Raw genomic sequence first — 14,609 nt, 5'->3', positions numbered from 1 at the left:
TGTTTCTGTTGATTTTATTTTTATATTATTTGGCGATTTCGTAACGAATTCTACTTTCTTTTTTTTATTATTATTTTACCATTTTTGGGGGGAAATCAGTACTGTTTATTTCAATATTTCGAAATTACCATTTTTAGACCATTCTATCTCCCTAAGGGGTAAGATGGAAGGATGAGTGCATTTTTGGAATTCTTTGGTCTTGATTTCCGCCCCAAAAGATACTTTTTTGTTCAGTTGTTTTCCCATGTGTATGTGAGAATCGTGTTGTTTATGGCCGTACTATTTAATTTTAACTCAAAATTGCATATTGATTGCTTGTAAGGCTAGTCCAATTGGCAAAAAAGCTTTCAGAAGTGGCACAAAGTATGGGTACGAAACTTACAAATCCACTACTACTATTAAGTTCGTAAAGTCACCTGGTTCGCTTGTAGTGGGTGTATGGTGTGAAAACAATCAGCAGGCCTCTGTAGAGAATAACCACAGCGTTTAATAAACGCGAATACACAAACACAAAGACGACAAATATGTACAGACGACACGAATACACAGCAGCTCACTACAACACACAGTATCCCACAAGTAGAAATCGATAGCAATAACGACCACAACAAAGAAAGCGACCAGACAGAATTCAGCAGGAGATGGAATCTTCGTAGCTTCACCTTATGGTCTCTCCAAACGGCTGCAATTTTCCACTGTCTTCTCGTTTTAGCTGTATCCAACTGTCGACACACTACTACACGACTGGCTACTTCTCACAGGACTCAATGCTGCTTCCACAATAAACACCAGAACTAGGCACAGAGCTCAGAACAGCAATCGCTTAAGCTCCATACAACGCTTGTTCTTTGTTGCTTCGTTATCCTCTCGACGACTCGATACTTGTCTATGATTCCGATCGATTACGATTGAGACTGCCAGCCTTTTATAGTTCCCGGGAGACGGGTCGAGAAGGTTCTGGACCAAGACGGTTCTGGCAAATCTCGATTCCTATTGGCTGAATGCCTAAAATTCTTGAAGTTTCCAGTAATGTCTATTTTGCCACCAAAGTAGCCAAATTCATCACCAAGTCACCAAAGGGTCACCAAGTTTGTCGCCAAGCTCTGAGATCATTGACGCGGCACTCGATCAGCACTCAACAGAACTGATCATAAAATGGTCTTTCCACAGATTTAACTAACCATGCTGGGAAGCAACATTACTGGTTTGTAACAATATATATAATATCATTAAATGTGATCGAGATTATCTACCGTTGTTAATTTTAAAATATTATCAAAAGAATTCAATAACAAATAAAAAAGAGTGTTTAAACTTAAAAAGTTATTATTGTTTTGTAGAAAAGGATTGTTAAATTTTAAAAACTGAAGTCTTCCATTTATTCATTAAAATTTAATGTTTAGGCCTCTTACAGTAAATAAAAGTTGTTCTAAAGTATTTCATTGTAAATTAGAATAATTCTTCCACAACATTACGAGTTATCCGCAATTTTTTTGATTTCTAAATCCGCGAATAATTTGAGTTTACTTTATTGTTAAATGTAGACATCCCCTTATTTAATCTTCCCTCTCACCCCTATTTTGACTAAATAAACACATCCTTGCGCAAAACCTCGAAAGGTTTTTCGAGCCGTCAATGAACAACAGTAAACAAAACTCTCCGAGATATTAAGCGTATTATGGAAAAGTATCCGGAAAACTCAACATTATGATTACTACTCATTAATTCCTTTTATTAATTATTTTTGATTAGTCGAGTATTCAAAATATGTTTCACCATTTTAATGTTGGAATAAAATGTATATTTTGCACATTGAAGAAGCGCGTACGGTTGCATCACGTGACTTGAATCCATTAGGGATATTCATATAAACAATGAATAGAGCAGATGTAATGCTACTTAAATAACATGGCTTAAATATCTATCGAAATTGAAATATAATAGTACTCTTTGAAACAAACCATGAATATTAAATTATATATAATAGATTCAATTAAATTGAAATGTAATTAATAATCTTGATGAACTAACTGACTGGTGATCAAAAGAGATAATTTTCCATGTCAGTTCGATTTAGTGTTATTAAAAAAATATTTCGATTAAAGGAGTGTTTCGACAGTACTTATTCACTAACACATATAAATAGTTATTCATCTTTCCAGTTATAGAATGGCATATTTAACATATTTAAATAAAATTTTTCATAATATGTTTATTTCTTTCCCATTCTAAATAACAATTCATTCTCTTCTTTTTCTGCACATGAATAATCTGATAATGATAATTATGGGGAAAAAAGAAAATGCAAAATAACAAATACTATGCCAAGGGTGTTTCTTTTGAGCGAATATTCAAGATAAATAATGAAAATTAAACCCGAGATAGACATATGAGATATGAGAAGGCTGTACAAAATAAATAAAAAAAATAAAGGAGATAGATAGATTATTATTTTCCTTGTGATTCGGAATAGGTTGTTAAATATACAGTACCTGTATGAACATAAAAAAATACATACAGTGGGTTAAAAAATTTCCGTACGCAGCTATGACTGTTAATAAAAGTGTAATTTTTGGCACAAAATATTTTGTTATGAAAATGAAAATTTTAAAATTGATTTAACACAATTTCATTTATTATTTATGAATATTATAAAGGAAAAACTATGAAGAAAATTAAATACTTAAATTGAAAGGATAAAAAAATGCCACTAATAAGGAGCAAAAAAGTTTTCGTACGGTATTTACATAGTACATGAAAAACCTTTTTTATGCTGACCAACTTGCATTTAATGATAGGTAGGCCTTCCTTTGGCCTTTATCACTTCTCTCAAATGTTGTGGAATAACCCCGATCAGTTTTTTTGTTTTTTCTGGGGAAATAATACTCCAAATGTCTTGATTGACCCTTTTGTGTTCAACCTTTTTCTTTGTGTCATATTTTTTTAGTTCACGACCGATTTCTTCAAATAAATGTCTTATAAGGATTAAATAGGGAGACTGGAGAGGACTATGAAGCTGTTTTTTAACATTATAGAGACATTACTCTTGACAAATCTTGGAGGTGTGCTTAGGATCGTTGTCCTGTTGAAAAGTAAAGTCCATTCCAAGGGACAGTTTATCTGCATTGGTTAAAACGTTTTGTTTTAGAATGTCCAGATGCATGTACCTATCCATATTTCCATTTATAAAACATCAATATCCGACCCCAGCAGCACTTATACACCCCCATACCATATTCCAACCATCACTGTGCTACAAAGTTCCACATAAATTCTTAAGTAACATATGCTGTTTTGATTCCCTCCTGATCATAACTCGGCCATCTGACCCACGGATATTAAATTTTGATTCATCACTAAAAAGGACCGATTCCCAAAAAGACAGAGGCTTAGTTATATGCTTCTTTGTAAACTCGAGACGCTTTTTCTGTAGCAGAGACTTATAACTGGCTTCTTACGGGCCCCACATCCATTATAACCTTTTTTTAAAATGACATTTCTCACAATTTAAGATGCAAATTTAATGTTGTAAGTAACCATTAAATTAGTTGCAAGTTGAGGTGCACTAATCCGAGGGATTATCTTGCACCTTACACATAATATTTCTTTTATTTAAGCGATTTAGCTTCGGAGTTCTTCCGGATAGATCTCTATCCTCAAAAGTTTACACATCACGGTATCTTTCAATAATATATTGCACTGTAGACTCTGGTTTGTAAGTCATTTCACTGATTTTTTTTTCATAAATAATCCATTTTTTCGTAACCGAATCCTTAACTCACGAATGGATTTCTGAATTTCTATTTTTAGACGATCAGCGAAACATTGGAATTAAACAACTGTTGTTATGTCGTATTCTTCACTCTGACAAATCATCAAACTTCGAATATTTACTGTGGATTAGTTGTAGAGTATGTCAGGAGGAATTTGGATATTGCGTACGGAAACTTTTTTTGCATGATACTTCGCCATTTATCTTAAAAAATGCGAACGGACTTGCTGAGAGAGAAAGAGAAATTTATTATGAAACTGTCTTTTAAAGACTCATATTAACAATATAGTATAAGTAGTTTATAAAGATAAAAAGCAAAGATTAGAAATTATGTTAGTTTATTTTTATTTTAGTCTTCCGTACGAAAACTTTTTTTACCCACTGTATTCCCCTTTATTTAAGTATTATTTTACCATCCACGATAAGTTATTTCCACCACAGATTCAAAAGAACATCACAAATATTAATTAACACTCGTGGTGAGGCTTCTTTAATAAATGAATAAACAAATTATTGAAATATTATTACCACTTTGTAGTATTTACTGCAAACTACCACTATGTATTTTCACCTTTGGTCATTGGAAATATTAGTTGAGTATAATTTCAAATAAATATTACATGTATAACATAATGTGCATGACTAGCCGCTTTTGGCGACAAGTAGTTCGTTCCAGGTTATTGACTTTAAACTGTTAAATGGTTAATGTAGAATGAATTTTTGAAAAATTACACTTTGTAATTTGCTACGACTGTAAAAAGTAAATTTAATTTAGTCAATTTGCTGCGAATTATTGTGGATGCAATTAGAAGGAGTTACACACTGAGAAATAAAAAAGGAATTGAAGATATTTTTTCGGAGTTAAAGTTCGAAGGAATCAATTTTTTTAAATTTTGATTTTACCATTCGCGAAAACGCACAATTGAATATTTTGATGGATGAGTTTGAATTTCATTATAACATTAAAAGTATTGTTACAGAATGTATATTAAATTCATTTAAAACATTAATTAAAAATAAAGAAAAATGTACTAAAATGAAATTAATATAATAAAAAGATATTTTTTGAGTTTTAAAATTATGCAGAAAACATTTTTGTGAGATTATACTTTTGGAAAATATGGTTATCATTTTCCTTTGATAAGTTATAGTGATTACAGATCTGGTGACAATTAAACCTATTTTTACGCTTAATTAAATTTCCTGTTTCATGCCCATTTCTTGATTTCCAATACATCTGCTTTCCTCTAACCAAATGGAATTTTGGGGAACATGGCAAGCTCTCTCCAGAGCATTTCTAATAATATTTTGTTGCTCCATTCATTAGTGAAACGTTGAATTAAATGCAGCTGAAAAAAATGATTTGTACAATTATCATTAATGTTAAGTTCTGTTTTGTCTATTTTTATTAAAATAGTATTTAAATTTATTTATTAATTGAAACCATAACATAGCGGCAATGCTCGTGAGCTAATTCTAAAATGGTACTATTTGTTTGACTTCTTTATTTTTCCAATCAATTTCAACCAAAAAAGTTCTGTTGGCGAATTTTGAGGATCCTAAAACTTTACCGGCGTTTCAATTTGATTTGAAGGATCTGAAAAATTATTTACTGAGCTAGAGATGCAAATCCTTCATGGACGTTACCTCACCCACAACTAGTTCAATTCTATTGTTAGTGGAGTTGAAGAAAGTGGTTTTCTTCTTCGTATAACATCCTCTCTTCCATTTCAGGATTGTACGGAGCTTTTTTGGAAGGTGAAATGAGCATGACACCAATCATTGTTTATCTCGGTTAAATCCCAAGCCTGAATAAACCAGGTGAAATCATCATACAATAGTATAAAGGTTTATTTTAATCTGAGGATGAAATTCATTCTTTCATAGATGCTTCAAGATTTTCTCGAGTCGATAAAGATAGCAGCTTAACTTTTTAAGCAGCTATTTCCGTTGCCCAAATTTGATTAGGACTTTTGAATAATTGTTAGTAATTTTTACTGATATTAGTACCTTTCAAGCCTACCAATAAATCATTACTTTTATCCTTTGTTAAAACGATGGCTTTGACTAATAATTTGAAAATAATTACTCTAGAAACACACATTAACTCTAAATAACGCTACATATCCGCATTCAAATACATGCTGCTGTGCAATGCGTGGTCAAACACCTCGTTTCTTATTGCCTGTTCTAGTACGTAGGCTCAAATGGGAATTCATTTACATATAATTAACCTAAATAATCAAACTATGGAAACATCCGTTGAAATGTTTCATTAAGGAACATAATTACTCAACTTATTCTGTGTAAGATTATTAAATAAGATATTTGATTGAATTTTAATATTTGAATTTAATTGAATAGGAATTTAATTGAAGAGAACAAAAACTGGCCAGATAGATTTTTAATTAGCCGTCTTTGGCTACCAACCATTTTGTTACCGGAGTCAAATCTATAATATCATAGTTATATCAAAAATCTAACTGTTTTAGTTCAACAATCTTTTAATTTTCTCGTCACTTTAACTAATTATATTCCACATTTAAACTGTATAGATTTTAAACAGATATCTTTTTTCCTGGTTTTTAACAATGGAAGAAAATCACGCGATTAAAAATTTGATGAAATAATGAAAACAGGTTAAATTTGAAAACAACAGTCAAATATAATGTTTAACCCTTTCTAGGGCCGTGGGAGTATGCTTCTCACCAAATTTATCAATCTTTGTATGAAATTATGTAGGTTGGCATCAGTTCTGACAAATTTTTTTAGTAAGTCAGAAACTTAGATGCTTCAGTTTTTTATCTCAGACAAAATGATGTGTCTTGATTTGTTACTTAATTATTAATTAACTAAATTAATTAATTAATCAAATTAAATTTATCTAATAAGCTAAATGAATCCCTTTTCTTATTCTAATTTCAAGCTTAAAAATATTTTAACATAATATGACTAGAAAAAAATGGCCCTTTAAAGGGTTAAAGTTCTGGAAAAAAAACACATTAAAACTTGCCAAAATTAAAAAAAAAAAAAATCACGGAATTAAATTTGGTTTAAAATATGTATTCGGAAGTAATAATGGAAAAAAAACGCCAAAACTTTGCTTAATTTTTATTTAATTAAAGTGCCATGGACATCTCTTCAAAGTACATATATGTACTCCAAATTTGAGGGCTCAATACTAAACGTGTTTGTAGAGCGCCAACACTCACAAAAAAAAATTCATCCTTATTAAAAGTAGAAATTGATAATTTACTGTGCAAAATATTTGAGTATGTTGAATTTTAATCCTAATTTAATTCTTTTAATTATATTATGAATCGGAATTCTACTTTCGTTTTGGAATCATTTTTTTTTTTTTTTTTTTTTTTTTGCATAACACAAGACAGAAAATTTCTAGAGGCTATTTACATATGGATGATAGAAACTGGTCAAAGTATTTACAGATAAAGTAGAGTGAAATTCATCAAATTATCCGTGCATCAAAGAGATGAATAACGTAACGTAAAAATTCTTTTCTTAAAGTAAACACAACATAATTCTATTTAAATCAAAACTCAATTGCCAGATTCCAAGATGGAATAAGATGCGATGCAAACTCTAAACTGAAAACAAACAGGAAATATAAAACTTATTAGGAGTGGCAACAAATTGTTTATTATCATTTCCAAAACTTATTCTCGGTTATTTATTAATAAAAAAAAAGCTGCTTGCTAATCGTTTTATCGGCGTATGACTCTGCTTTTTAATGTGCAGATTGTAAACGCTCGATACATAAAATAAACATTTCTTATTTTAGGATATTACGACCAACGATTTAAAGTATTTTAAAGAAATTAAAATAAAAACACAAACTACGTCAAATCCAAGCAACGGCGAGCATCTCACTCGTTCTATTTATTTTTTACAATATAAATCTCGTTGCCAGATGCAACAGCAGAAAAAATAGTTTCATTTAACACAAAAATAATATATAAAATATTTTTGATGCAATTACTTCAAAAACAAACATGAACAATTATAACAATTAAACAAATACAAAACATTAATAATTATTTATAATATTTAGTTACGTGTGAACCACAATAACTTGCGATGATGAGTTGCGTTACTCCCAACCTGTTCCTACATCACTCCCTTGCCAGTAACGAAGTTACGTTAATTAGAAAAAAAATTGAAAATGACATTTAAATTTAATATGAATAGAATGCACTAGAACAACATTTTATGCATCGTCTGTAAAACGCACAGGTCGTTTTATTTTTCTTCCACAACGTGTTTGTGTGGTTAAAGCAGGCAGTTTCTCGTCCTTTATTGAATCACTTAATGCATTCTTATGTTGCATCCTTTCAGTTGAGCCACTTCTTTTGGGTTCACAAGATGCAGGACTGTTAACAGTTGATGGCAATGGAGCATCAGAAGTGTCAAAATATGTTAACTTATAGGCTGGTTTAATTCGATCAATAGAAATATTTACATGTTCACCTTTGATTAATAACGTGAAAAATTTTTGCGTTCGTTGTAATACTAAAAATGGTCCTTCATATGGCGGTTCTAAGGGTTTTTTTACGCGATCAATCCTAAGAAATACGTGAGTAGTTGTATTTAAATCTTGTGGAACAATAATGTGTTGTTTACATTTTTGCTTGGGTATTCTTGGTTTTATTAACTGCATCTGTTTTCGCAGATTATCAACAAAAGAATCTGTAATGGACACAGTTTTCGAATCTTCAAAAAATTCACCAGGTAATTTGATAGATTTACCAAATACCATTTCTGCTATTGTAAAACTACAATCGTCTCGAAGAGAAGCTCGTAAACCCATGAGAACCGTAGGCAACGACTCAGTCCATCGAATACTGTTGTGGCATCTAATGGCTGTTTTTAGCGTGCGATGTAGGCGTTCTATCTTTCCATTGCTTTGGGGATGATAAGACGTCGTATGCCGTAATTTTACACCACAAATGATTGCTAATTTTTTGAATAATTCTGAAGTAAACTGAGTTCCTCGATCCGTAACCACGAGAGAAGGTACTCCAAATCGTGTTATCCAGCATTCGTAAAAAGCTTGTGCAACAACTTCAGCAGTGATCTGTCGTAAAGGAACCACTTCCATCCAAGATGTGTGTCTATCGATGCATGTCAAACAATAGATGTATCCATCCGATGGAGAATACGGCCCAATCAAATCAATATGAATTACACTAAAACGATCATCTGGCGGTTTAAAAGTTCCAAATTCGGATTTTGTATGCCGCGAAATTTTATTTTTTTGGCAATGTAGACATGCTCGTGTCCAGTTACGAACTTCCTGTTTCAGTGAAGACCAAATGAATCGTGATGACATTTCTTTAACTGTTGTACGAATTCCAGGGTGAGATAAACAATGGATTTGTTGAAACATCCGCATACGGAAAGGCTTTGGAATAAAAGGTCTAACCTTTGATGTAGATGTGTCGCACCATAAAGATTTTCCGGATGGAAGTTGACACTGCTTAAATTTCAAGGATTTACTGTAAAGTCGCAGTTGTTTCAGTTCGTCATCATCAGTTTGGGCGTCAGCAATTTGATCATAGTCTATAGTTGGCAGGTTAACATTAGCAATTCTCGATAATGTATCTGCGACAATATTTTCCTGACCCTTTACATGACATATACTTGTGGTAAATTGAGAAATATACTGTAAATGTCTGAACTGTCTTGGCGACGCTTTGTCGTTCTTTTGCTTAAAAGCAAAAACCAAAGGTTTATGATCAGTGAAGATTTGGAAATCTCTACCTTCCAAATAATGCTTAAAATGTTTTACGGACAAATAAATAGCCAAAAGTTCACGATCGTACGTCGAATAATTGGTTTGTGCCTCATTTAACTTTTTTGAATAAAATGCGATAGGTTTCAACCCATCAGGTTCGTGTTGTTGCAAAACTGCTCCTATAGCCAAATCCGATGCGTCTGTGTGAAGAGACAGAGGATAATCGGAATTTGGATATGTCAACATTGCAACTTCTGCTATATCCATTTTGCATTTTTCAAATAATTTTACAGTTGCCTCACTCCAAGGCACTTTTCTCTGATCTTTCTTTTTGGCACCTTTTAAAAATTCATGAAGAGGGGCTTGAGTTGCCGCAGCATTTTTTATGTATGGACGATAGAAGTTTAGCATACCTAAAAATGTACGCAATTTTTGAAGGGTGTTTGGCAATGGATACTCTAATATGGCCTTTACTTTTTGCAGGCAGAGGCCTTGATCCTTTAGCCGAAATTTTATAGCCCAAAAATTCAAGTGAATCAACTCCGAAAACTGATTTGCTGACATTTATGCGAAGCCCGTAATCATTTAAGCGTTGAAAAACTATTTTGAGATGTGAACGATGTTCTTCTGGACTAGAAGAGGCAATCAATACATCATCTAAATAAGGAAACACAAAGTCTAAATTTCGAAATACTTCGTGAATAAATCTTTGGAATGTTGCCGGAGCATTCCGCAAACCAAAACTCATTCTGTTAAATTCGTAAAGTCCAAACGGAGTAATAATAGCTGTTTTTTTCTTGTCCTCCTCTGCAACAGGAATATGAAAATAGGCCTTAAAAAGATCAATTTTAGAAAATATGACTTTGTTTGGCAAAATGTGCTGAAAATCTTCGAGTCTAGGAATTGGATATCTATCTGGGAGTGTTTGGTCATTCAACCTTCTGTAGTCCCCGCATGGTCGGAAAGATCCATCTTTCTTCGAGACCATATGCAGTGGACTGGCCCACTCTGATTTAGATGGACGAATAATATTATTGTCCAGCATAAACTTAAATTCCTGTTTGGCAGTTTCTAATTTCTTCGGATCTAATCGTCTTGCCTTAGAGTACACTGGTGGTCCCCTAGTTTCTATGTGGTGTTTTATAGTATGCTTTACATCAGAAATAAAAAAATTAGGTTTTGTAATAGATGGGTACAAATACAATAAATCTGAATATTTACAGGCACTGTACATTGTATTTACACTGACGTTTAAGGCAGGTGCAACTTTACCTTCAGTAGAGAGGTTAGTTATTCCATCAATTAATGTTTTATTCTTAACGTCAACTAACAAATGGAAGCGATTTAGGAAATCTGCTCCTAAAATTGGCTGTTTGATATTTGCTATGACAAAAGGCCATTGGAATTCACGACGTAATCCCAAATCAAGGGTTAATACTTTCGTTCCATATGTTTCAATTTCAGTTCCATTTGCAGCATATAATTTATAATCACTAGTTGAAATTTGTTTTGCGGTATTGGGAAAAATGCTAACATCAGCTCCACTGTCCACAAGAAAACGCAAACCCGTTGTTTTGTCAAAAGACAAATAGACGATATTTACGGCAATCTTGATTTACTTCCGCAGCAGAACTCGCCGTTAAGTCTGCTGCTGATGCTAGTTTTCCGAATTTGCATTTTTCCACTCGCAAGGTTTCTTGCATTTATCGGGATGACATTTTGCTCCAAATTTATAATGATAAAAACAGTACTTACCAGCAGGATTAAATCGTTTACGAGACGCGCTGCGCCCCCGATTGTTTTGATTAGCAGCTCTGCTCCTTGAACGACTGCGTTCAAGTTGTAAGCGGTTGATTTTACGCTCTAAAGAAACAATCTGCGAACGTAAACTATTTATTTCACTATCCTGCTGTATATCACTTCTAGATGTAGCATATATTTCCCGATTCGGATGCATTTCTACAATACGGTCAGCCATTTCGGGAAGTTTCCGGATATCTTCATTGCTGACGATTAGGATATTTCGGATGGAATCCGGCATTTTTTGAAGAAATAGAGTTTTCAACACATTATCCGAAATCCCATCTGTCGCCAAACTACGCATTTTTTGAAGTAGTTGAGTTGGCCGTAAATCGCCCAACTCCATTTCTGACACGAGACGCTGAATACGTCTATTTTCGCTTTCTTTAAAGGTATTCAGCAATCTCTCCTTCGCAGCGGTATATTTATTTTCATTAGCATCAGTGACTATATCCCATAAATTTTCAACAAATCTTGGTTCCATCTGCGCAATTAAATAATGAAATTTTGTTTCCTCCGATTTAATACCACTAATGGAAAATTGCGCCTCCACTTGGTAAAACCAAATTTCTGGCTTTTCTGTCCAAAATGGAGGTATTTTTATACTAACCTTGGCTACTTCACTATTAGCTGCAGTTTCCGTTGCCCTTAGTTTCGGTTCGTGTTTTTCGCTGGTCGCCATTGCAGTTCTGTTTCCGGGTCACCACTTTATCGGCGTATGACTCTGCTTTTTAATGTGCAGATTGTAAACGCTCGATACATAAAATAAACATTTCTTATTTTAGGATATTACGACCAACGATTTAAAGTATTTTAAAGAAATTAAAATAAAAACACAAACTACGTCAAATCCAAGCAACGGCGAGCATCTCACTCGTTCTATTTATTTTTTACAATATAAATCTCGTTGCCAGATGCAACAGCAGAAAAAATAGTTTCATTTAACACAAAAATAATATATAAAATATTTTTGATGCAATTACTTCAAAAACAAACATGAACAATTATAACAATTAAACAAATACAAAACATTAATAATTATTTATAATATTTAGTTACGTGTGAACCACAATAACTTGCGATGATGAGTTGCGTTACTCACAACCTGTTCCTACAGTTTCATCAATCTGACGGAACTAATTCTTCATAGATAAGGAAAAATTCAGATGATGAAAATGAATTCCAGTTCGAAACAATAATCATTTTTTAATATTTCTTCATTCTTGAATTTTTATCTCAGAGAACAAAACGTAATTATCTTTACAAACATATATTTTGGATTGTTTTATTATATTTGATAAAAAATTTTAAAATTTATTCTTTTTGTACTAACTATTTTGCATCTGTTTTTCTTTTTAAGAAAGTTACTAAGAAAATTCTCAAATTTTAATTTTCTGTTTCAGAAAAAAAAATTGTTGGCTTCAATTGTCGTGACAATTGATTTTGGATTTTAATTTTATACATGTGAATCGGATTTATATCTTTGGTTTTATTTCTCTCTAAACTTTAAACAATGCACAATCGAATAACTAACTGCGAAGTATAATGATTTTTTTAACACTTGAAAGGATAGGAAATTAAAAGATTTCACTGAAATTGGAACTTAAATATTTTACTATGCAATGGATTGAAAGGGATTGAATTTTCCATGACAAATCGCGCACATAAACATGAATAACATTCGGTCATTCAGGTTTAGTTTGCAATAGTGAATCCAAAAAAAATCGTTACGAATTTGTAATATTGCTTATTTTCGCAGTTAGTTCCATTCTTAGGAATCCTGAATGGATGACCCCCGTCCTTGGCGACCATTTGAAGAATTTGGCGATTTAGCGATGAAAATAAAAGTTAAGAAAGTGCTGGAGTTTTGGTGGCATATCGAGTAAGAGCGATGTTACAATATGATTTTAGATTCTTTTTTATCCTGTCATGGAATCTATAAAAAGCAAAGACATAGATGAAAGGAGTGGGTTGAGGATAGCAGACGTGTCGAGAGACCTGAATAGTTGGGCGAAGTCTTTCTGTTGATACTTCTCTCTGTACTCTTTATACCGTTACGCTTATTTACTGCCGATTTGCAGCTTGTGTGCTGCTGTTTACTGCAAGTACTGATCTTGTATGTATTTCGGCTGTGTTTTGCTTTCTGCGTGTTCGTGTTTTCATCGTTTTTTGTCATTCTTATTGAGCCTGTTGAACATGAACGGATACAAACATGAACGGATTTTAGAATTTTCCGTAACAATATAAAGTGATCGTTACTTTTTATTTCATTTTCCATTCATTTATATTACTTAACTGTGTTTAAACTGAAACCGGAAGTACAATTTTTGGTGATTTCTTACTAGTAAAAGTGCTGAGACTTTTATGAAACAAATTACATTTTAATTTTAAAGTCTCAAATTAAAATCTAATAGTCCACATTGTGAAGAATTTTTTGGCTGTTTAAAGTTTTATTATTCTGTTTATTTATAATTCTTCTTTTAGGTTTATAAGTTTCAGATTTAATTACAACACAAAAATGTTTATACATATCCGAATATGTGCATATTTTCTTTTATATACAATATTAGTTTTTGAGAAGAAAATTTTCTAAGGACAAAAAAAGTACTTTATGCTTTCGGAAATTTAAAAGAAAAAGTAAATCCTATTTGTTAATAAAGCATTTAAAAAATAAAAATAGAATACATATAGAATAATAGAATTTATTATCTATTTCTATTGCAATTTCGGTAAGATCCATTGAAAAAGATTTACATAATAAATGTGAATACACAAAAAGATCATTAAAACATGTATATATCTATATGCTGATAAAATTTCAGACATTTTTAAAGTAACAATTAGTCAAATGTATATAGTGTTTTATGACTAACAATAAAACGTTTCTCAATACATGGTATGCTTTAATATTAATCAAAAATAGTTAGAATGCATCCCTTTATTCTGTTGACAACTTTACATCATATTTTATCCTACATTATACCCTTGATTTTCATATTAAGTAATACACAATAGACATCATTAATAAATTGAAGATAATTGCATAAACAGCGCCTGCACAGTGAAAGCAAAAAAATGCCAACCAGTACAAATTAAAATTACAAAAATATTCACTTTCTCGATCCATAAAATCTGTTCTGAAGATAGAGTACAGATGAAATAGTCCTAAAAATGCAGAAAAATATTCATTAAAATGAATTCAAACATAAAGACGCGGGAAAGAATTAATCTCCAGGGTTTTTTTATATTTGAAATGACATCAGAAAATTTCTAATAATGCCAATA

This window comes from Argiope bruennichi, chromosome 9 (genome assembly GCF_947563725.1).
Source record: "Argiope bruennichi chromosome 9, qqArgBrue1.1, whole genome shotgun sequence".
Lineage (NCBI taxonomy): Eukaryota > Metazoa > Arthropoda > Arachnida > Araneae > Araneidae > Argiope > Argiope bruennichi.
This window is presented reverse-complemented; position numbering follows the sequence as displayed.